Below are 24162 nucleotides of genomic sequence, written 5' to 3' on the forward strand. Positions count from 1 at the left end.
TGGATTACACAAATAAGACTTACTGAATTCTGTATAATTGAAGGCTGAATTATCAATTTATCAGGGGGGATATGTTCATTTAATGAAACTGTGAACGCTTAAACATGCAAAGTAATCATGTGAGAAAATCTCAATGCAAGCTCTATCAATACAAGACGTTTTACTAAATAGCCAAAAATGGCACTGCCAGTCTCCTATCTCTGTATCCACACATAATTTTGTTTGTTTTTGTGCATTTCAATAGAGAGAAGTCAAAAGTGACATTCAAGTGAATAGGGTAAATTAAATTCTAAAATTCCCACTTTCGAATTTAAAAAACAACTAAGGAGTTTTGATTTATGGTGATCTCCCAAGTTTAAACCTTGAAGGAGGTTTTGTTGTCTTGAAGCCAAACAGCAGCTTGTCAGTAAACGTTATGGGAAGTCAGCGTACCAGAATTGTTGAGGTTTGAAGGCCACATTCACTTCCCTCCCTTGTCTCTTGTGCTTGGAGATTTGGGTGCTACTGAAGCCTCCACAAAGAGATGGTGGGAGGAGCTGATTGGTCCGTAGGCTTAGAATGTTTACTCTTATTTGTTTTCAGTGCTCCTCCACGGCATTCATTTTCTATTTGTGTTTGTGTTCATGCCGCACAATTACTCCTGACCCGCTTTGTTTCTCTGCCCAAAGAGAAGTCAATTTTAGTTCAGCTCTGTGTGTTTAGCTTGCTGGGTAATATGTGCATATGTATTGCATTACCCATGTATGCATTTTTTCTTTTTTTAAAATGTGGATTAGGGAAAATTGTAGCATGGAAAGCTGCATATATTAAATCAATAGCTTTTTGAATCACATGTAATATAATTTAAATATACTCACTTTGAGGTTGCCAAAACTGACATTGTCTGAGCCCATTTAATTTACATCTTCGATTTAGTCAAGAAGCGGAACCTGCCAGATCAGAATAGTATTCTGTGCACCCAACAGGGTGGAAGACATTATTTTGTTTGTGTTAGTTCAAACAGCTGGTCATTAATGCAGTCCCCATTTCTAGAGCGAAGTGCTGCTGGACATGAATGCCTGCCTGATTAATGCTGCCCCTCCGAGGGTCCTTCACCCAGCAGTCATGCTCGCAGCAGAATAATGTAGCATGATGTGATTGCACTCTAACAGGATAGTATGTCATTGTGTCACCAAGCAATTGAGGTTATTATGGGGCAGGGCAGACAGACGGGACAGTGGGGTTACTAGACCGTAGCATTTTTAGAAATACAGGCCTGACCTACTTAGAGTTATTCTCTCTGGCTGGCAGCTGCATGGTACATAAAGTCTCCTGATAGGCTGAGGCTGTTGCTAGGGGGAATTAGCATGAATTTTTCCACACACAGACTCAGTGGCTGAATGATAAAAGCTGACTGGAATTAAAGAGATTTGGTTTAGTATTATACAGATTTATCTGCCTCCTTTTCTTTCTCAAGTGCAGAGAAAGAGTGCAAAACACAGATTTTGTTTCCATTTGTTCTTTGACCTTCTTGTTCCTCCTCCTCCCCTCAAGATGCATGAGGGGAGGAGAGTGGGGCAGTTATGAAATTTTGGTTAATCTCTCACTGTTGGGGGTCATTGAAATGATGTGGCAAATTGCAAGATATTTAAGCTTAAAAACTGTTGGGAATGACTAACAGAAGGTTAGATTATTTTTCCTCTTCTGCGCACTAAGCTGTTTTGAAGTTGGGCATGCATCTTTCATGCACTGTATATTTAAACTCTCTTTCCCTTTTGGGCTTGAACAAAACATTTATATAAATTCTTTTCTATCCAAACAGATTGAAGCTTGCAATCTCTGGCTTGTTTAAAATAAGGTGGTCAGGATTCCAGATTTAGACAGGAAAAAATATATATATATATACCATTTTTGTTATTACAAAATATTATTTTCTGGGCTATTGTGGGTTTGACTCTCTTTTCAAAAACCAGCCTGATGTAGATGCTTATGGATGAAACTTAACTGCTCCTACCCTACCCTGTTGGCTTCACAATGTATAGGAAAACATAGGTTTTTCTCCAGAAGAAAATCTGCCTGCAGAATATATCTGGAGGTTGTTTTCCTTGTTGCTGACATATGCACTGCATATAGACAACTCACATAATCAATTTTATAAGATGACCCATTTTTTTCCTTCTCGTGGATCTCCAAGTGTCTGTGGCTTTTAGTAGATCTTTTCTAGAGGAGGAGTTTTGATAGATCTTTTTAAGGTAATCTGAAAAGCCATCAGGAGAAAAATTAAAGCAACACATATTCAAGAATACTTTAATTTTTCTTGTTCTTAATTATATGCTCTCTATATTTAAACTGCAATTTCTTTCTGTTACCTTTTATTGCTGAAAGTAGTGATTATCTTTGCCTTTTAGATTTGAAATTAATTTTTGTGAGAACACCTTGGGATATCACAAGTAAACAAGAAGCTGGGCTACATAAAGGAAACGAATAACAGAGATTTTTGTAAACTTTTCACATCAGATTTTTTTTTTTTTTTTTTTTTTTTTTTTTTTGGCCACATGAAAAAGGCAAGAGAAAATTTAGGTGTAGCTTTTTCTTTTCATTTAGATTTTTAAAAATATTTAGAACTATTTAGATACATAATGCTTTTAAACAGTGATTTCTACTTATACCAGAGAATACAGTCAAAACAAAATAAAACAAATCCTCTCATGGTGTCAGAGCCAAGAAATCTATCAATCATGTGTATATTTTTTAAATCCAGGAGTGTTTACATTCAGCATATAAATCTTATCAAGCTAAAATAGAGTATATTTTCTGATGTAATTGATAGATCATACCCTCACTAGCTTTGAGAGTCCCCATATAAACATTTATTGTAAAGGTTTGCAACTACACTAGCAATCTTTCTTAATTGAATAAAACGTCAATTTATATTTGTGGAATAAAAGATTACCTTGGTGTACTGCTCCTTCCAAAATGAAGCAATTTCTTTGTTGTTTTAATAAGTGAACATTTTTTTGGTTTTCTTTTGCAGTATTTATTTTGCTTAGGTCAATGGACAATTATTTATATATTTAAATGCAAATACATGGAAATAAAATGTCACTTTAAAATCACTTAAGAAAGGAAAAGTGTCAACATACTTTTATTAACACTCTTTAATAAACATATGGCTAATTTATATGTAAAGCACAGCCTGTTTCCAGGTACCCAGTCAAATCAAATGTTTATTGTTTGGTGAAAAATAAATTGATCACATTATAGTAGTTAAATGTAAGTCTTATTTGGTTGTTTAGGTTGCTAAGAATTTCCTATTGTTTTTATCCATTACCAGGGAGGTAAGTATTCAATAAGTCAAAAAGAAAAACAAAGCAAGCATATTTTAAAATGCCATTTATGCTGACTTAGTTAAGCTTAAGCTTATACTTAAGCTTGAGTCCTAGATATTCACTCAGACAATGTATGTCATAGTATTCATTTCATCCTTTGCCATTCATTAAAACAGCAAAGGAGCAATCATCCTCACTCATTGCATCAATCATTTATTTATTAGGTGTTTATTTTCTGCTCACACATGAGGCTAACTTCTCTAGTTATAAGGTTCAACATAGACCAATGGGGTTTTGGTGGGATTGGTGGGTAAACAAAAAAGGGAATATAAGCAGTTGATTGTTGTGGGCCACCAAGCGCAGGTGAATCTTGTGTTGGATAGTTTCCCTGACTATGTTCTGTCTGACACCTAATGTTACTTAGTCCTTACAACTTTGGGGATGAGCTGGTGCCCTTATTATCAGATGCTTGGAGATGATCAGCTCTCCTGATGTCACAGAGAAGCTACATCTCTTCCAAACCGTCTCAACACTTTTATAATATTTAAAGATCTATCAATAAGTCAGAATGTGCCTTTTGTGAGGTCGTAAAAGCATAATGTAACCCAGTGATTTTTGACATCGCTGTTAAAATGGGTAATAGTATCTCAACCAGAATACCTGAAGCGCCCGAACTGTATACTGCCTGAGACCTTATCAGATTCCCTCAGCCTGATGCCTCCAGGGTTTCGTTTTTACCAGGCTCCTGTCTTATTGAAGCAGTCATCACCTGGTGGTATTCTTTAGTCTGTTTCCCCACGAGTCTCTAACCCATTCTTCATCTATGTGCCAGGGACACAGAAGATGTTTCACAGACATTAGTTGATTAGCAAATGAATGAATGAGTGAATTGATGAGTATCCAGAAGACAGATGTTAGAGAAGAATAATGAAGTCTTCTATCTGTGAATGTATCAATGGCATAGGGCAGGGATCAACAAAGTTTTTCTATAAAGGGCCAGATAGTAAATACTTTAGGCTTTGTGGACTGTATGGTTTCTATAGCAACTACTGAACTTGGCTGGTGTAGCTAAAAAGCAGCCATAGACAATAGTAAATGAGTGAGTATGGCTGTGTTCCAATCAAAGTTTGTTTACAAAAAGAGGCAAGGGGCTGGATTTTGCCTGTAGGTTATAGACCCCAAGTATAATCATTACCTTTAATATTTTGAGGGTGTGATTTACACCTATAGGTTTACTGAAGATCAGTGTATTAAAAAAGGAGGAAGATTTCAAACCAATAAAAATTAAGAAAAAGTGTTGGATAAATATTAGTTATTTGTGATGAGAACTCAGTGCTAATCAACCACATTTTCTTCTCTCACTGATGACACAGATGGAACAATTTATTTTAAAACTCAAAGATGAAAGCAAGGATTGTTACTCTTTCTTAAAATATAATGGTATTGTATTGCTCAATATGTAAAAAGGAAGAATGGAAAATTTTTACCTTCAGAATTATTTTTTTTAGTGTTGGTTGCCCGGTGGTAAAGAGGAAGTCCAGCCTCTTTGTTTGAAGAAGGGCACAAAATGTAAAACGTGTGAAGTGGTAACTCTGGAAACACGGCTACTGTGCCTCATGTTATCTTTTGCATATTCTTTTAAACAGTGTAAATACTGTGCTATTGCAATAAACTAAGTCAGATCTTTCCTTTGTCCTATCTCTCCAGTCCCTTCTGCAATTGTAGTAATTAATCTGCAACTGTAGAGGTTCTGGACGAACCCTTTTCCTCCTTTCTCTTGCTCTACTTCAGCCCTTTCCTTGCCTTTCTCCTTTGTTGTAGGGCAGCTGGTGTTGGCCTTTTATGTTGGTGAATGGTGTTGGAGGCAGTAAACCAGGATGGATCGTGCTCTAAAAACCATGGGCCTGGGAATTAGGCAACCTTGTGTGTACATCTCACTCCTGTATCCACCAGCTGTGGGACTGGGGATACTTCAGTGAACTTCCCTAAGCTTGAACTTCCTCATTCATAAACCAAGGGTGATGCTAATACTTACCGTGCAGAGGCTTTGTGAGGGTGAGATGAGATTATGAACATAAAGCCCTCCTAGAACTTTCTAAATATGCAGCATAATTTCATTGCGGTGCTGTGACTCCTACTACCGCTCTTGTTTTTATAATTGGGAGTTGTCCTGCCATCAGAGAAGTGTGCATTAGGCTTTGAGATCTTGGTGGCATCCTTAGGGGTAATTCTCCTTAATGAGAGGCATTGCCAAGAGCATTTATTTTGGGGAGTTGGGTATCAGAAGTCCTGAAGCCAAGATATTTCAAGCCAGTATATTTCAAGGAATTGTGTTCTTGCTGTTTCACCTCTAATTTTGTTGTTGTTGTTGGCTTGGTGTGTTTTAGAATATTCTTTTAGGATTGTCCTAGAGACACAGTTTGTTTCTTGTCTGTTTTTAGAGTAAGACCAAAGACAGAGCAAAAAGGACTGCCCCTCTACCCTAAGGCTGTGATTTCCTTATTTTAAAACTGTGCTCCAGGCTGATCTTCTCCAGAAAATTTGTCCTGATTAACTGACTTGGGAGCAACACATGCTCACAAACATTCGTCAGTCTTCAGCTGACTTTGTGTCCAATGATTTTTTTAAAGCACATTTGTTCATCATCACCTGACTAACTTTTCTATCATTTCCAGGCCTCTTATGTTCCCCCTGAAGTTTTTATGGCCCCAAAATGTGGCCGAGGTTGTCCTCTTATGTAAGTGCCCATGAGCTCACAAAGCAAAGCACTTACTGAACTGTTATTTTTGCTTTTTCCCTCTCTAATCACCTCCATTAGACTGCAGATACCAAAGGGCTTACCTTAATATGATATTCCCAGCAACTAGAAGAGCCATAGGCACATTCTAAGTGCTCAATAGATATTTGTATAGGAAATGACTGTCAGAGGCATTTTCATTCTGCATATTCTAATAATTTATATTAAATAAGTCACTTGGAATATTGCTGAACTATTAGTAGTAACTACTACTACTAAATTGATGGTGAAATTAATGAGTTAATCTATCCCAGTATTTGTAGAATATCACTTAAAAATAAAGGATTCTATCCACACAATTTTGGAATTAGTAAATGAGAAAATACATATACTATTGTGACTCCTTCTCAGATTGGACCCAACTAATTATACATCTTTGTTTAGACAGCATGCAGCATAGAGATGAAGAACAGAAACCATTTTTTTAAAGCAGCAAGAATAAGAATTATTCCAAAGCAAGAATAATCATTCTTCTTTTGTGGAGATTTCATAAAACATGTATTTTATTCTGTGAGTGAGACACGTTCTTAGTTCTAACAAACCATTGAGAAGCTTATTAAATGAAAAGTGTTCAGGAATCATCAATTGAACATGATGTTTGATATTTTAGCTTGTCTTTATATTTTTCTTAATAAAAAAAATCCTTTAGTTCTCTAACAGAAATGTTAGAAAAATGTTACTTTGATGCTTTTAAGAACTCTTTCCTAACCCACAAGGCTAAAGTATATTAATAACAGAGAGGTGTAAGGCAGGAGGGGTGGGGGTGTAATTGAACGTGTCTGGTCTTCCTGGGGTTTTTTCCTTGCGGCTGCTAGTGGTTACAAATGGCCACGTACCCCAGGGGAAGTGAATGCAACAGCATGGGAGTGAGAGCGTTTTTGTGTTCTCTGCCAATTATTAGGTGTGATTGAATATTTTGAAAGAAGCCAGTACATAAAAATGGACATTTGGCTAGTAACCGATAGAAGTGATTCTTTTTCCGCCTGTTTTCTTTTCAAATGTGTTTGATATTCTGACTTGAGACTCTGCCTACCCCTCTTGTTATCAGGGGTAGACATCAGTTTTACAAAGGACACTTGATAGATATGGGGTGGACGACATTGGGTTTACAATGTTTTTTCCTTCTCTAGCTACCATATGTCTGTGTTTTCCCTTGTTCTATCGGGAAGCCTTTGCTTCATCTTTTTTTTCCAGGACTGTAGTAATCAAAGTCTATACCACAGAGGCTCTTGGATTTAGGTTTTAGTTGTAAGAATGAGGAATGCCAATATTGTTTCCCAAGAATGACCACTGATAATATTATGGTATTTTCAGAATAAAAGGCATAACAGAATTTGTAATTGTTGTAATTTTAAGGAAATCTCTTTATACTCCTTTATTGGAAGAAATCTATCGAATTTTGCATTTCATACTTTTAACAGGAAACACAATAGTAGTAGGAGCACTATTTGGTGATCATTAATCTTCACTAGGATTTGAGAACTCTTAATTAAAGAATTATGGAAGGCCTGGGAATTTTTTGGCAACACATATAAATATCAAAAGAGAGAGTCTTCTAGGAAAATATTAATCACTTAGAGCCAATTCAGATAATGGCCAGCAAACAGAATTTGAACATCGCATCCCTCCTTTTGATCAATTCTCCATGTTTCTAATTGTTAGAAATCAGGGGTAGAGGGCTTGTCTTCATTCTGGAGTCCTGTTTAGAGTTTTGAGGAATCACTTTAGCATGAAGGATGGCACTGTATTGTCATGAATTTGTATTTCCAGGATTCTCTTTAGAATCAATGTGCCAATTTTTGCCTTCTTAGTCACGTGTACAGAAGCAAGGTAAACATGGATTATGGTCTACATGTTTATACAGCTGCTTTTGGGGGGATCAGTTTTTAATTATTAGAAGGAGGACATGACGTATCATATACTCAGTCCTTAAAGGAGCAGTTAGTTTAATTTTCTTTAGATCTATCCATCAGAATCTAAGATCCATGGGGACAAGTCTGTCAGTTTAGCTCATCATTATACGATGCCTGGCCCAGCAAAAATGCCATATACACATCTATTGAATGAATTGGAAGTAAGTGGGAGTAGTGTTAAGATATTTTAAACCAAAATTTTCAATATAAACCAGTAGCTTTCTGTTCAAAATGTAAAAATAAAAAATGCCTGTCCATGCAATATAGTTTTATTATGAATTTCTCACTTTTATGTGTGTGAAATAAAATTTTCTGAAGAGAAGTATAATTTTAACCATGCTATTGCTTTTTATTATGCTTACTGTTGTAGGATGGTTGCTTATAGAGAAACACTGTTATGGTAGTGATTACTTGAGATTTAACATTTTTCATCTTTATAAAATCATTCAGTATTTTTTGATTAATTTTTAGAAGTATCCATAAAGAGAGCAGGTGGCACCATTTTTTTCCCTCTGAGTAGAAGAATGACTTAGAAAGGTTATTATGATATAATCATTTGTCTAGCAGGAATTAGAATAAGTATCTTAGAATGGAAGGGACCTTACAAATAATCTAATCCTCCCACTGCCAGTCATTTTGCAGATAAGGAGATTGGGTCATGGAGCGGTTAAGAGATTTGCCCAAGGTCACACAGCTAGTTTTCATCAGAGCTAGAACTATAGCTCACTTTTTTTTCTTGATTCCAATGTTCTGCCCCACTCTATCTTAGGCCTCATTTCTGTAGTTCAGAAGTGGTCTACATTTCTTATATTTTAGAAGTTATTTGAGCTTGTTCATCACCTAAGAAATGTATCACTGAGAGCTTGCATAGGGAAAATAGGAGGAAATACTAATGCCATGCCATAGAAAGTAGCCATAGAAATACTAATGCCATGCCATAGAAAGCACATACATATACAGTAACTTTGGGAGGCTGAGACGGGCAGATCACGAGGTCAGGAGATCGAGACCATCCTGGCTAACCCGGTGAAACCCCGTCTCTACTAAAAAATACAAAAACCTAGCCGGGCGAGGTGGCAGGCGCCTGTAGTCCCAGCTACTCGGGAGGCTGAGGCAGGAGAATGGCGTAAACCTGGAAGGCGGAGCTTGCAGTGAGCTGAGATCCAGCCACTGCGCTCCAGCCTGGGAGACAGAGCCAGACTCTGTCTCAAAAAAAAAAAAAAAAGAAAAAAAGAAAATACATATACAGTAGCCTCCAGTACCATATTTTAGTGTGGTAAAATTCAACATACTGCATCAGAAAGTTCATAGACTGCAAACTCGAATTGTGGATTACCAACCTGGCTCTGCTGCTAACTAGCTGTTTGAGCTTAGCTGGATCATTTATCTCTCTAGACAGTGAGAGAATAGCACTTTGATAGTTGCTTGAGGTTGCCTCTAGTTCTGTTGCTCCAACAGTCTATCACTGCCCAGAAAAAGTGATCCTATATTTTTGAATCTGTGCCCAAAATATCTCTTTATTAAATCATGGTCTGTGAACTAGCATGAATGAACAGAAGTCAGTTTCCGGGTGGACTGAAGACATGACAGTTGAAATTATATCATAAGAAACTCTTGCCCTGCTATTGTTTCCCATATTCAAGGAAAAAGGAAAAAAAGTACTAGATGGTATGCTGTCCAGTATAGTAACCACTAGCCTTATATGGCTATAGAGTACTTGAAATGTGGCTAGTACAAATTAAGATGTGCTGTAAGAAAATACAGTCTGGATTTTGAAAATGTAAAATGAAAAGAGAATGGCAAAATATGTATTTCATTTATTTTAATGCTTATGACAAGGTAAATGATAATATTTTTGATGTGTTGGGTTAAAATGATAGTATTTTGAATGTGTTGGGTTAAAATATGTTATTAGAATTAATTTTTCATTTTACTTTTTAACAAAGTAGCTCCTAGACAATTTAAAATTAAATATGTAGCTCACATGATATTTCTAGTGGACAGCTTACATCTGTACTACAGCTTGACTCCTTTTTAATTTGGAGAATAACTCTTTGTGTCTTAGAAGCCTTGTGAATACCATGGTGTGTTGAGAACATTGAGAATGTGCTGGAGAATACAGGAATGACAGATGACTATGAAATCATTGAGAGGGGTAAGATTCTCATGGTTGAGGTAGGGGTTTCCTTCTGGAAGCTGCTAGCTATGCTCCCACATTTATATTTTAATGTTAATGAGCTTACTTGGAATGCTTACAAGTAACCCAGAGATGGGTACAGTCAGCTACCAATTCACAATCAATCAGCTGATTGAAATCAATTTCCAAGGTCCCTCTAATCTCTACAGTGCCAAATGTCTTGCCTTTTAAAGGATTTTTCCTTTTCTAATGAAGTTCACTGGCTTAAAGTAGATTTAGTCTGAAGTTCTTACAATGCCAAAAGACACAATTACCCACAGGATTCATGATGATAGGAAAATTACAGAATTTCAGGTAGAATAGATGGAATAGACACCCTAAAGGATCATAAAGGAGTTATTATAACTTTGACAGTAATACAAAACATTTGAGCAATAACGATTGTAAACCTGTGGGATAACCACCATCATCATAACAAGCTATAGGGCTCTTTGAAAATAGCATTGAATTTAAGTCTTGAAAGAATGAATAGAGCACTGAACTGATTATGTTGTTTAGTGTGTGTCAATATTGCCTTAAACTAAGAAAGTGTAACTGTTTATTGAACATAGTAATATTTAGACTTATATATCTTAGAGGTTTTCTCTATATGGCTGAAAGCTCTGTGCAGCCTTAGAATTGAAAGGGGCATTTTTAGTGATGGAAAAATAGAGATTCAAACATAGGAAGTGATTCAGTGGTGCCATACCTGCGGCCCACATCTGTTGATTTCAAGTCAAATACTGTTTCCATGTTGCTGTGGGAATACACTTCTGTAAATTTAGCATTATTTTTTTAACATTAACTTTAAAAAGCACTAAATTCCAAGATTACAAGATCACATTACTAAAGCACAAGTTTTCCAGCTTTATAAATTTTCTCGATGACTTCTTTCTTAAATTACAGAATAAAATGCAGCAAGACCTATTCAGAACCCCCAACCCTCTATGAAAGCTACTTATTTATAAACAAATTAAGTAGGAAAATTAAAAAAAATTAAAAATATTGAGAAACAAATACTCTTTGAAAACACTAAAGGAACTATCTTGTTTGCTGGCTAGAAGAAAGGAACACTTTTGTTGACCAACTAATAGTGACTCTTGAGGTCAGGACCTCCTGAAACTAAAACAAGTATCAAAGGAAAAGGAAAGAAGGATTTGCTTTACATAATGACTAAGTAGGCTCCTAGGGACTGACATCTCTGCAAGAAAACAACTATGAATTCTGGATATAATACAAAAAGCAGCCACTGACAACACTATAGAAGAAACACAAGTAGGCAGAGTCTATTAGAGGAGTATCTTCTTGGAGGACGGGAATCGGATAGAATTATTGCTTTTTCAGGACTTTTCCTCTTTAGACATGGCATGCAGGATAAGAGAGTGCTGCCAAAGAAATCTACAGTCCTTCAAGACGGGAAAACTGAATCTGGGGAGACCTCAGCCACGAGAGAGGAAAAGAGTTACACGTGGGATTCCCATATTCATTCTGTCTCCAACATAGGTGGCTTACCCATGATTCATATATACATGGAACAGATTCAAAGTTTCCAGTTAAAGATAAAATATCTGAATTGGGACCAGAGTTGTCATCCAGAAATCAGAATTTACAGTTATGAGGTGAAACAAGATAATTTTGTAGTGAATTAAAGGGAACAATACTCATAGGAGGAAAACTAACAATCCAGAGTCTCTACATCTTGATATTAATAATGTCTTGGATCCAATCCAAAATTATATGACACACAAATTGTTAGGACAATGGTGTATATTCTCATGAGGAAAGAACATTAACTGATATCAACACCAAGATGGCTCAGGCATTGGAAGTAATGGACAAGATTTAAGACAGCTATCATGACCATACTCTATGCAGTAAATACACCGTGTTTATAGTGAATTAAGAGATAGAAATCTCTGCCAAAAAAAGAAAAGATAAAGAACCAGTGGGCCAGGCACTGTGGCTCATCCCTGTAATCCCAGCACTTTGGGAGGCTGAGGTGGGTGGATCACGAGGTCGGGAGATCGAAACCATCCTGGCCAACATGGTGAAACCCCACTTCTACTAAAATACAAAAACTTAGTTGGGCATAGTGGTGCATGCCTGTAGTCCCAGCTACTTGGGATGCTGAGGCAGGGGAATCGCTTGAACCTGGGAGGTGAAGTTTGCAGTGAGCCGAGATTGCACCATCGCATTCCAGCCTGGCAGCAGAGTGAGACTCTGTAAAAAACAAACAAACAAGAAAACTAATGACAATTCTAGACCTAAAAAATGCAATATATGAAAAGGATTTAACTTGATGGACTAACAGCCAAATGGAGTTGACAAAAGCAAGAATAAGTGAACTTTAATCAATAGTAATTATTTGGTATAGAGAACAGAGAGAAAAAAACAGTTTGAAATAAAAATGAACTGCGCTGCAGAGATCTGTTTCAGCAGGGGTCCCTAACCCCTGGGCAATGGTTCAGTACCAGTCTGTGGCCTATTAGGAACTGGGTCACACAGCAGGAGGTGAACAGCAGATGAGCGAGCATTACCACCTGAACTCCACCTCCTGTCAGCTCAGTGGTGGCATTAGATTCTCATAAGAGCACGAACTGTATTGTGAACTGTACATGTGAAGGATCTAGTTTGCATACTCCTTATGAGAATCTAATGCCTGATGATCTGAGGTGGAAAAGTTTCGTCCTGAAACCATCCCCCACAACCCTCCTGTTCTGTGGGAAAATTGTCTTTCATGAAACCAGTTCCTTGTGCCAAAATGTTGGGGACTGCTGTGTTAGAGAATATTAAGTGGTTAAATTTATTACATGTACTTGGAGTCTCAAAAATAGAAGAGTGAAATGATGAAACAGAAAAAATAAAGAAGTAATAGCCAATATTTTCCCAAATTTGATAAAAAACATACATTTACAGGTTCAAGTTGACACCAGTTACCAAGCAGAATAAACAGAAAGGCCACACAAAAAACCATAGTTAAAGCAGTAAAAGTCAAAGCAAAAATCTTATAAACATTGAAAGAATAATAATGTGATTAGCACCTGGCTTTTCCTCAGAGACACTGAAGACAGAAAAGTATGGAACATTTTTATAATGCTGGAAAAAACCCTGTCAACCAAAGAGTCTGTATCCAGCAACAATATCCTTAAGAATAAGTGTTTTCTAGACTATCACTGTGCAATACAGTTGGACAATAATGGAAATATTTGTGTCTGTGGCTATCTAGTAGAGTAGCCACCAGCCACATCTAGCTATTGAATGCTTGAAATGTGGCTGGTGGTTTAGAGAAACTAAATTTTTATTTAACATAATTCAATTTAAATAGCCACATGTGCCTAGTGGCTACCATATTAGAACAACTCTAGAATACATAAACTTGAAACACGAAGATAATAATTAAATGATTCTCAGCAGCCAAAGAACTTAAAGGTATTGCCGTTAAGACTGTCACAATTAAAAACTAATATTTAACATGGTAAGTTTCATGTGAATAAATGATTTATCCATAATCATTATTCAGCTATTCTCATTACTGGAATGGTACTACGTAAATTGGTATTGACTAAAGTCAGTGTTACACAATTAAGAAAGCTTTTGGATAAGAATATTTAAGAAATAATTTTGATTGAACAGCTAATATAAATAGTTCAAAAGAATATTTATCATTAAATCTTTATATAAATTTATATTTAAATATATATGTTTACTGTAACACAAAGACATACATTTAAGCAATGTGATGTCTCTCAAGTAGAAAGGGGAAGGCTTCCTTTGCTCTATCTCTGCTCCCTACTCCAGAGGTGATCACTGTGAACAGTTTGGTGTGTATCTTTCTAGACTCTTTTCTATGCACATCTGTATACCTGCACATCTGTATACATGCACATCTGTGTGCTCCTACTTACATGGGAGCTTTAATTGTTTTTTTTTTATTTCCATCGGTTATTGGGGGACAGGTGGTGTTTGGTTACATGAGTAAGTTCTTTAGTGGTGATTTGTGAGGTTTTGGTGCACCCACCACCCAAGCAGTATACACTGCACACAATTTGCAGTCTTTTATCCCTCACCCACTTCCCATCCTTTCCCCCTGAGTCTCCAAAGTCATTCTTATGTCTTTGCATCCTCATAGCTTAGCTCCCACTTATGAGTGAGAACATACGATGTTTGGTTTTTCATTCCTGAGTTGCTTCACTTAGAATAATAGTCTCCAAACTCATCCAGGTTGCTACAAATACCATTAATTCATTCCTTTTTATGGCTGAGTAGTATTCCATCTCATATATATATATACACACACACAGTCATATATATTGTCACATATATACACACATCATATATATATATACACACACACAAAAATACCTATGTGTATATATATGGCGCAGTTTCTTTATCCACTCAATCGGTGGGCATTTGGGTTGGTTCCACATTTTCACAATTGTGAATTCTGCTGGTATAAACATGCAAGTATCTTTTTTGTATAATGACTTATTTTCCTCTGGGTAGATACCCAGTAGTGGGATTGCTGGATCAAATGGTAGTTCTACTTTTAGTTCTTTAAGGAATCTCCACACTGTTTTCCATAGTAGTTGTACTAGTTCACATTCCCACCAGCAGTGTAGAAGTGTTCCCTGTTCACTGCATCCGCAGCCACATCTATTGTATTTTGATTTTTTGATTATGGCCATTCTTGAAGGAGTAAGGTGCTATCGCATTGTGGTTTTGATTTGCATTTCCCTGATCATTAATGATGTTGAGAATTTTTTCACATGCTTGTTGACCATTTGTATATCTTCTTTTGATAATTGTCTATTCATGTCCTTAGCCCATATTTTGTTGGAATTGTTTGTTTTTTTCTTGCTAATTGTTTGAGTTCATTGTAGATTCTAGATGTTAGAACTTTGTCAGATGTATAGATTAGAAAACATTTTTAATTGACATATTATAATTGTATATATTTGTGGGGTACTATGTGACATTTCAATACATGTATATAATGTGTAATGATCAAATCAGAGTAATTAGCATATCTATCACCTCAAACCTTTATTGTTTCTTTATGTTAGTAACATTACAAATCTTTTAGCTGTTTGAAAAAAATACAATAAATTATTGTTTACTATAGTTACCTAAAGCTCTTTAGAACACTAGGACTTATTCTATCTAGCTGCAATTTTATGGACATTAACCAACCTCTTCCTTCTCCTCTCTAACTCTTCCCAGCCTCTAGTAAACACTGTTCTACTGTCTACGTCTATGAGATCAACTTTTTTAACTTCAACATATGAACAAGAACATGCAGTATTTACCTTTCTCTGCCTTATTTCACATAACACAGTGTCCCAGGCTCATCCACGTTGCCATGAATGACAGGATTTCACTTCTCTTTTATAGCTAAATAGTATTCCATTGTGTATAAATTCCACATATTCTTTATCCATTCTTCTGTTGATGGACACTTAGTTTGATCTCATATCTTGGCTATTGTGAATAGTGCTGCAATAAATATGAGAGTGGTGATATCTCTTCAACATACTGATTTCTTTTCCTTTGGATATATACACAGTAGTGAGATTCCAGAATCATATAGTAATTCTATTTTTAGCTTTTTGAGGAAAATCCCCATAATGTTTTCCTTAATAGCTGTACTAATTTATATTCCCTCCAACAGAGCATAAGAGTTTCCTTTTTCCCACATCCTCACCAACCTTTGTTATTTTTTGTCTTTTTTTTTTTAAACGGAATCTCGCTCTGTCGCCCAGGCTGGAGTGCAGTGGCGCAATCTTGGCTCACTGCAAGCTCCGCCTTCCCAGGTTCACGCCATTGTCCCGCCTCAGCCTCCGGAGTAGCTGGGACTACAGGCGCCCACCACCAGGTCCGGCTAATTTCTTTTTTTTGTATTTTTAGTAGAGACAGGGTTTCACCGCGTTAGGCACGATGGTCTCGATCTCCTGACTTCGTGATCAGCCTGCCTCGGCCTCCCAAAGTGCTGGGATTACAGGCTTGAGCCACCGCGCCCAGCCTATTTTTTGTCTTTTTAATAATAACCCTTTTAACTGAGGTGAGATGTCTCATTGTGGTTTTGATTTGCATTTTCCTGATGTTATCTTTTTTAAATATACTTGTGGCCATTTGCATGTCTTCTCTGGAGAAAGGTCTGTTCAGATCCTCTGCCCACTTTTAAATTGGATTATTTGTTTTTTTAGCCATTGAGCTGTTTCAGTACCTTGTATATTCTGGATATCAACCTCTTGTCAGATGTATAGTTTGCAAATATTTTCTCCCATTCTGTAGGTTGTCTCTTTATTCTGTTATTTGTTTATTTTGCTGTGCAGAAGTGGCTATTTTTGCTTTTGTTGTCTTTGCTTTTGAGGCCTTAGCTGTAAAGTATTTGCTCAGACCGATGTCCTGAAGCATTTCCCCTGTTTTCTTCTAATAGTTTCATAGTTTTAGGTCTTATATTGAAGTCTTTAATCCATTTTGTATTGTTTTTTGTATATAGGGAGAGATAGGGGTCTAATTTTATTTTGTTTACGGATATCCAGTTTTCCTAGAACCATTTATTGAAGAGGGTGTTCTTTCCTCAATTTATATTCTTGGTCCCTTTATTGAAAATCAGTTGTCTGTAAATGCATGGATTTCTGGTCCCTTTTTTCTGTTCCACTGTTCTATGTGTCTGTTTTTTTGTAAATACATGCTGTTTTGGTTACTAAAGCTTTGTAGTATATTTTGAAGTCAGGTAGTATGAGGTCTCCAGTTTTGTTCTTTTTGCTCAAGATTGCTTTGGCTATTTGGGGTCTTTTGTGGTTCCATATGAATTTTAGGGTTGTTTTTTCTATTTCTGTAAAGAGTGTCGTTGGTATTATAATAGGGATTGCATTGAATCTATAGATCATTTTAGGTAGTATAGTCAATTTCATAATATTCTTCCAATCCATGAATCTGAGATATCTTTCCATTTATTTGTGATAAATTTCCTTCATCAACATTTTATGGTTTTCATTGTAGAGGTCTCTCATATTGTTGGTTATATTTATTCCTAGATATTTTATTTTAAATTTTTTATAGCTATTGTAACTGGAATTGTTTTATTGATTTATTTCAGCTGGCTAGTTGTTGTTGTATAGGAACACTACTGATTCTTTTGTATGTTGATTTTGTATCCTGCAACTTCAGCATATTCACTTATCAGTTCTAAAAATTCCAGTGGAGTCTTTAGGTTTTTCTCTATATAAAATTAGAGAAACTGTAAACAGGGAGAGTTTGACTTCCTCTTTTCCAATTTGGATGCCTTTTATTTTTTTCTCTTGCCTAACTGCTTTGGCTAGAACTTCTGGTACTACGTTGAATAAAAGTGGCAAAAGTGGGTTTTGTTTCAGTTCTTAGAAAGCTTTCAGCATTTTCCTGATTAGTATGAGGTTGGCTGTGACTTTGTTATATATTGTTTTTATGTTTAGGTTTGTTTCTTCTTTACCTAATTTGTTGATGGCTTTTATCATGAAGGAATGTTGAAATGTATCCATGGTTTTTCTGCATCTATTGAAATGATCATATGGTTTTTGTTCTTCACTCTATTGATGTGATGTTTTGTGTTTATTTAGTTTGTGATATAATTTGGCTCTGTGTCCCCACCTAAATTTCATCTGGAATTATAATACCTAGGTGTCAAGGGAGGGACCTGGTGGGAGGTGATTGGATCATGAAGGCAGTTTTGCCCATGCCGTTCTCATGATAGTGAGGGAGTTCTCAGGAGATCTCATGCTTTAAAGGTGTTTGGCACTTCTCCCCGCTTTGTCTCTCTGTCTTCTGCTATCACGTAAGATGTGCCTTGCTTTCCTTTAACCTTCTGCTGTGATTGTAAGTTCCTGAGGCCTTCCCAGCCACACAGAACTGAGTCAATTAAGCTTTTTTCTTCATAAATTACCCAGTTTCAGGCAATACCTTTATAGCAGTGTGAGAATAGACTAATACAGAGAATTGGTACTGTGATAGTGGGGTACTGGTATAAAGATAACCTGAAAATGTGGAGGCGACTTTGGAACTGTGCAACAGGCAGAGGTTGGAACAGTTTGGAGGGCTCAGAAGAAGACAGGAAGATGTGGGAAAGTATGGAACTTCTTAGAGACTTGTTGAATAGTTTTGACCAAGATGCTGATAGTGATATGGACAATGAAGTCCAGGATGAGGTAGTCTCAGATGAAGATGAAAAACTTCTTGGGAACTGGAGTAAAGGCAACTATTGCTATGCATTAGCAAAGAGACTGGCAGCATTTTGCCCTGCCCTAGATATTTGTGGAACTTTTAACTTGAGAGAGATGGTCTGAAATTGGAACTTATGTTTGAAAGAGAAGGAGAGCCTGAAAGTTTGGAAAATTTGCAGCCTAACCATGTAGTAGAAAAGAAAGCGAAATTCGAGCTGGTTGCAGAAATTTGCATATATAATGAGGAGTCGAATGTTAATCATCAAGACAATGGGGAATATGTCTCCAGGGCATGGCAGATGTCTTCACAGCAGCCCCTCCCATCACAGGCCCAGAGGCCTAAGAAGAAAACTTGTTTCCATGTGCTGGACCCAAGTCCTTGCTGCTTTGTGCAGTCTTGGAACTTTGTGCCCTGCATCCCAACAGTGGCTAAAAGGGGCCAACATACAGCTCAGGTCTTTGCTTCAGAGGGTGCAAGGCCCAAGCCTTTGTGGCTTCCAAGTGGTATTGGACCTGTGGGTGCACAGAAGTCAAGAATTGAGGTTTGGGAACCACTGCCTAGATTTCAGATCATATATGGAAATATCTAGATGTCCAGGCAGAAATTTGCTGCAGGGTTGGAGCCCTCATGGAGAACCTCTGCTAGGGCAGTGTAAAAGGGAAATTTGGAATCAGAGCCTCCACACAGAGTCCCCACTGGGGCTTTGCCTAGTGGAGCTGTGAAAAGAGGGCCACCATCCTCCATGGTGGAATGGTAGATCCACCGGCAGCTTGCACTGTGCTCCTGGAAAAGCCACAGGCACTCAACGCTCGGCTGTGAAAGCAGTCTTAGGGGCTGTACCCTGCAGAGCCACAGGGGCAGAGCTGCCCAAGGCCTTGGGCACCCACCCTTTTTGTCAGCGTGCCCTGGATGTGAGAGATGGAGTCAAAGGAGATTATTTTGGAGCTTTAAGATTTAATAACTGCCATGTTGGCTTCCAGACTTGCATGTGGCCTGTAGACCCTTTGTTTTGGCCAATTTGTCTTATTTGGAATGGAATCATTTACCCAATGCCTATACCCTCATTGTATCTTAGAAGTAACTAACTTGCTTTTGATTTTACAGGCTCACAGGCCGAAGGAATTTTCCTTGTCTTGGATGAGACTTTTGACTTGGACTTTTGGGTTAAGGTTAGTATAAGTTAAGATTTTGGCGGACTCTTGGGAAGGCATGATTGATTTTGCAATGGGAGAAGGACATGAGATTTTGGAGGGGCCATTTGCAGAATAATATGGTTTGGCTCAGTTCCCCACTCAAATCTCATCTGGAGTTGTAATCCCTAGATGTTGAGGGAGGGGCCTGGTGAGAGGTGATTGGATCATGGGGGTGGTTTCTGCCATTTTGTTCTCACAATAGTGAGGTAGTTCTCAGAAGATCTGGTGCTTTAAACATGTTTGGCAGTTCCCCACCTCTCTCTCTCTCTCTCTTTTTCTCTCTCCCCCGCTGTCCCCCTCTCCCCCGACCTCTCCTGCTGCCATGTAAGACATGCCTTGTTTCCCCTTTGCCTTCCACCATGATAGTAAGTTTCCTGAGGCTTCCACAGCCATGCAGAACTGTGAGTCAATTAAACCTTTTTTTCATAGATTACCCAGTCTCAGGTAGTATCTTTATAGCAGTGTGAGAACAGACTACTACATTGTGTGTATGCTGAACTGTCCTTGCATTCATGGGATAAATCTCACTTAATCATGGTGTATTATCTTTTTGATGTGCTGTTGTATTCAGTTTGTTAATATTTTGTTGAGAATTTTTGCATCTATTTTTATCAGGGATATTGGCCTGTAGTTTGTTGTTGTTGTTATATCCTTATCTGGTTTTGATATTAGGGTAATGCTGGTCTTACAGAATGAATTTGGAATAATTGCCTTCCCTTAGATTTTTTTGGAGTAGTTTGATAAAAGTTGGTATTAGTTCTTTGAAAGTTTGGTAGAATTCAGCAGTGAAGCCATCTGTCCCTAGGCTTTTCTTTGTTGGGAGATTTTTTAAAATTACTGACTCAATCTCATTTCTCATTATTGGTCTATTCAGGATTTCTGTTACTTTCTGATTCAATCTTGGTAGGTTGTATGTATCTAGGACTTTATCCATTTCCTCTGGGTTTTTCAATTTGTTTGGTATATAATTGTTCATAATAGTCCCTAATGGCCCTTTGAATTTCTGTGGTATCAGTTATAATGTCTTCTTTTTTGTTTCTGTTTTATTTTTGTCTTTTTTTTTTTTCTTAATCTAGCAAATGGTATATGCTAGTCAATTCTTGCACTGCCATAAAGAAACACCTAAGGCTGAGTAATTTATGAAGAAAAGAGGTTTAATTGGGATATGGTTCTGCAGGATTTACAGAAATCATGGTGCTGGCATCTGATCAGCTTCTGGGGTGGCCTCAGGAAGCTTACGATCATGGTGGAATTTGAAGGGCGGAGCAAGAGAGAGATGGGGAGATGCCACACACTTTTAAACAACATTTCAGGAGAACTCATTCACTATAGTGAGAACAGCACCACGCTATGAAGGATATTCCCCCATGACCCAAACACTTCCCACCAGGTCCCACCTCCAACATTAGGTATTGCATTTCAACATGAGATGTGGGTGAAGGTAAATATCCAAACTGTATCATGATGTGTTCAGTGTATTTTATTTTAATTAATTTAGAGACAGTGCCTCACTCTGTCACCCAGGCTGGAGTGCAGTGGTGCAATCTTGGCTCACTGAAATCTTGGCCTCCTGGGTTCAAGCAATTCTCATGCCTCAGCCTCCCAAGTAGCTGGGATTACAGGTGTGTGCCACCACACCCAGCTAATTTTTGTATCAATATTTTTAGTAGAGACAGGGTTTCACCATGTTGGCAAGGCTGGTCTCGAACTCCCAATTTCAGGTGATCCACCTGCCTCAGCCTCCCAAAGTTCTGGGATTATAGGTGTAAGCCACCTCATCTGGCCTATTTACTTTATTTTTTACTTTTTTTTAACTTTTATTTTAGGTTCGGTGCTACATGTAAAGGTTTGTTACATAGGTAAACTTGTGCCACAGGGGTTTGTTGTACAGATTATTTCATCACCCATGTATTAAGCCCAGTACTGAATAGTTATCTTTTTTGCTCCTCTCCCTCCTTCCACCCTCTACTCTCAAGTAGACCCCAGTGTCTGGTGTTTCCTTCTTTGCTTTCAAAAGTTCTCATCATTTAGCTCGCACTTATAAGTGAGAACATATGGTATTTGGTTTTCTGTTCCTGCGTTAGTTTGCTAAGGATGATAGCCTCCAGCTCATCCATGTTCTTGCAAAATATATGATCTCATTCTTTTTTATGACTGCATAATTTTCCATGGTATGTATGTACCACGTTTTCTCTATCCAATCTGTCACTTATGAGCATTTAGGTTGATTCTGTGTCTTTGCTATCGTAAACATTACTGTAGTGAACATTCACATGCATGTGTTCTTACAGTAGAATGATTTATATTCCTCTGGGCATATACCCAGTAATGGGATTGCTGGGTCAAATGGTCATTCTACTTTTAGCTTTTTGAGGAATCATCATACTGCTTTCCAAAATGGTTGAACTAATGTACGCTCCCACCAACAGTGTATTGTGTTCCCTTTTCTCTGCAACCTCTCTGCCATCTATTTATTGACTTTTTAATACTAGCCATTCTGAGTGGTGTGATATCATATCTCATTGTGGTTTTGATTTGCATTTCTCTAATGATCAGTGATACTGAATTTTTTTTCATGTTCTTTTTGGCCACATGTATGTTTTCTTTTGAAAAGTGTCTGTTCATGTCTTTTGCCCACTTTTTAATGGGGTTGTTTTTCTCTTGGAAATTTAGATTCTTTATAGATGCTGGATATTAGACTTGTCAGATACATAGTTTGCAGATATTTTCTCCCATTCTGTAGGTTGTCTGTTTACTCTATTGATAGCTTATTTTGCTGTGCAGAAGCACCTAAGTTTAATTAGATCCCACATGTAAATTTTTGCTTTTGTTGTGATTGCTTTTGGTGTCTTTGTCATAAAAATCTTTGCCTGTTTCTGTGTCCAAGATGGTATTGCCTGGATTGTCTTCCAGGCACTTCAAAAAATCTGCTGCTTATTTTGTTGATCTTTTGTATTTTTTGTCTCTGTTTCATTTATTTCCACTTTGATTTTTTTTTTCCTTCTACTAATTTTGGGCTTGGTTTGTTCTTGCTTTTCAATTTCCCTCAGGTATATTGTTAGGTTGTTTATTTGAAACTTTTCTACTTTTTGATATGGACACTTATTGCTATAAAGTTCTTTCTTAGTACTGCTTTTGCTGCATACCATAGGTTATGGTATATTGTTTCTATTTTCATTTGTTTCAAGAAATTTTTACATTTTACATTTCCTTCTTAAGTTCTTCCTTGACCAATTGATCATTCAGGAAGATGTTGTTTGATTTCCATGTATTTGTATAGGTTCCAGAGTTCCTGTTGTCAAATTCTAGTTTTATTTCATTGTAGTCAGAAAAAATACTTGATATGAATTCAGTTTTTAAAATGTTGTTAATGCTTGTTTTGTGACCTAGCATATCTCGTCTATCCTGGAGAATGTTCTGTGTTCTGATGAGAAGAAGTTGTATTCTGCCTCTGTTTGATGAAATGTTCTGTAAATGTCTGTTAGGTCCAGTTGGGTATAGTGCAGTGTAAATCTGATATTTCTTTGCTGATTATCTATCTACATGACATGTTTGCTGAGAGTAGGGTGTTGAAGACCCCAGCTATTATTGTATTGAGGTTTCTCTCTCTCTTTAGATCTAATAACATTTGACTTATATAACTGAGTGCTCTGGTTTTGGGTGCATGTATACTTAGAATTATATCCCCTTGCTGAATTGATCCCTTTATCATTATATAAGGACCTTTCTTTTCTCTCTTGTCAGTTTTTTACTTAAAGTCTAATTTATCTGATACAAGTATAGCTACTGTTGCTTGTTTGGGTTTCCATTTGTTTGGATCATCTTTTTCTATTTCTTCACCCTCAGTCTATAGTGTCTTTACAGGTGAGATGAGTTTCTTGTTGGCATCATATAGTTGTATCTTATTTATTCATTAATTCAGCCAGTCTACATTTTTAAAATGGGGAATTTAATCCATTTCTATTCAAGGTTATTATTGATAGGCAAGGACTTACTGTTGTCATTTTGTTAGTTTTTTTGGGGGGGGGGTATATCCTTTGTTTCTTCTTTTATTGTTGATCTTTGCAGTTTTCTGTTTGTTTGTTTTGTAGTGATAGTATTTGATTCCTTTCTCTTTCTCTTTTGCATATCTGTTCTACCAGTGAGTTTTATATTTTCATGTGTTTACATGATGGTAGTTTTTATTTCACTTCCAGTTGAAATACTTCCTTAAGCATTTCTTGTAAGGCTGGTCTACTGGTGATGAATTTCTTGAGGTTTTGATTGTCCAGAAAGGACTTTATTTCTCTTTTGTTTCTCAGAGATAACTTTGCTGGACATAGTATTCTTCTCTGACAGCTTGTTTTCTTTCAGCACTTTGAATATATCATCCCATTCTGTCCTGGTTTTTATGGTTTTCTCTCCTGGTCTGCTGAGAAATCTGCTATTAGTCTAATGGGGACTCCCCTATATATATGACTTGACACTCTTATTGTTTTTAGAATTCTCTATCATTTACTTTGATGGTTTTGGGTTGAAACTTTGGGGAACTTTACAACATTGTGTATCTGGCTGTGCGTATCTCTCCTAAGAC

At 37.0% G+C, this 24162-nt stretch overlaps 1 long non-coding RNA gene across 1 annotated transcript in view; it reads left to right on the plus strand.

Moving 5' to 3' along the window:
- Positions 1-24162, plus strand: part of LOC112622926 — a 37215-nt gene that overhangs the window by 2214 nt on the left and 10839 nt on the right. Inside the window, exon 2 of the long non-coding RNA XR_003119057.1 lies at positions 19501-19565. This is a non-coding gene — a long non-coding RNA (uncharacterized LOC112622926). The remainder of the gene's footprint in view (positions 1-19500; positions 19566-24162) is intronic.

Source organism: Theropithecus gelada, chromosome 4, assembly GCF_003255815.1.
Source record: "Theropithecus gelada isolate Dixy chromosome 4, Tgel_1.0, whole genome shotgun sequence".
In the NCBI taxonomy this organism is placed as follows: Eukaryota; Metazoa; Chordata; class Mammalia; order Primates; family Cercopithecidae; genus Theropithecus; species Theropithecus gelada.